Raw genomic sequence first — 1,476 nt, forward strand, 5'->3', positions numbered from 1 at the left:
GGGATGAGGCAAATGGACTGTATGGGAACTGGAATTGATGGTGGCTTCGCATGTTCCTGACAACCCACTGAGTCAGGCTGTATCTTTGCAGAGGTTTCTGTCAGAACTGGGCATAGTTCCACAGGGTGAGGTCTGAAGGATGCTTCCATTTTTGGCTCTGCATATGATACACTTGAACCATGGAGGCACATGGCTCCCCCAAGGGACCTTGATTAGAGTCCACCAGGTGTTTTATATGAGCAATGACTCTCCTGAGATCATTTGCTTCTGCTGTTCTAGATCTGACTGTGAAAACGTTGGAATATTAGTCCTTGTTGTGGTTTGCAGAACGGGAATGACTTTGCCTAGTCTTCTCTCATTGACTTTCATCTTCCCAAAATCTTTGTCAAGAACATCTTTGCCTGGCGAACTGGAAATAATCAGAAACCTCATTTCACAACTTGATTTATGTGATCCATCATTTCTCCGGGATGACCCCGTATTAGAAGGACTCTCTGAATGGTCCAAGATCTGAGAGACTACAGGTGTAGGTACTATCAGGTGTATTTTTATCAAATACAGTATCTGTCTTATCCTTGTCAAGCACAGCATCGTAAACTGTTGGATTAAATGGTGCAACAATGGTTATTTTTATAAGATTCTTCGTTAGTGCAAAGTGTCTATTTAATGGTTTAGTAGGAGTTGGCCCATGACTAACTATTGTAGTTAGTTGAGGTAGTCTCAAGAGGCCAGGGGTCTCAGCTCCTGGTCCCAAGTTGTGCAATGAATTTTTCTCTTGGGAAGCATCAAGTAGAATTTGATTCTCTCTCCCTCCCTTCTCAACATGTCCACTGTCATCTTTAAGCAATCCCCTTCCCCAAGAAAAGTGCTCAGTTGATGGGTCGTCATCCTTCAGAGCTCCTGAATCTCTTCCTCTGTGTAACTGAAATGGCCATCATCTTCTTCAGAAAGCTCCAGCAAGGAGTCATTCAATTCATCTTCATCCAAGGAGCCCCATGAAAATGGGGCATTGTTTTTAGGCAAGAGAGAGGTACCAGAAGACTGTTCAGAGGGCACTAGTGAGCATGTCATCTTGTGTGGAGCTGCTGGAGCAATCTGTGCCTTTGCCACAAGACCAAATGGAAAAAGGTTTCAGCTCCTGTTAGCTGTTCCTTTTCAGGAGACTTGTCAAAATGGTTGACGCCCACTTTCCTCTGCAATTTGACTGAAGTCTCCAAACCTCAGTATAGATGAGCTCACCTCCGGAAGCCGGCCAAACGACTGTGCCTCACTCCGCCTCCTGCCGTTTACTAAGGCAACTTTCTTTGCAATCCCCTGGGCCAAGGAATCTGGACCAGGTTATTCCTGCTTTACTTTTTTTTTTTTTTTTTTTTTTTTTTTTTTACTGTAGGATAAGGGAGTCTGAGCTCTGTGAATTCTTTTTTTTTTTACCTTCATTTTATTGAGATATATTCACATACCACACAGTCATACAAA

At 43.3% G+C, this 1,476-nt stretch overlaps 1 pseudogene; it reads right to left on the reverse strand.

Annotated features, from left to right (window-relative positions):
* Nucleotides 1-481: 481 nt before the first annotated feature.
* On the reverse strand, nt 482-1,071 carry LOC119517276 (annotated as a pseudogene).
* Nucleotides 1,072-1,476: the final 405 nt, after the last annotated feature.

The sequence above is a fragment of the Choloepus didactylus genome, chromosome 21 (assembly GCF_015220235.1).
Source record: "Choloepus didactylus isolate mChoDid1 chromosome 21, mChoDid1.pri, whole genome shotgun sequence".
Taxonomy (NCBI): Eukaryota; Metazoa; Chordata; class Mammalia; order Pilosa; family Megalonychidae; genus Choloepus; species Choloepus didactylus.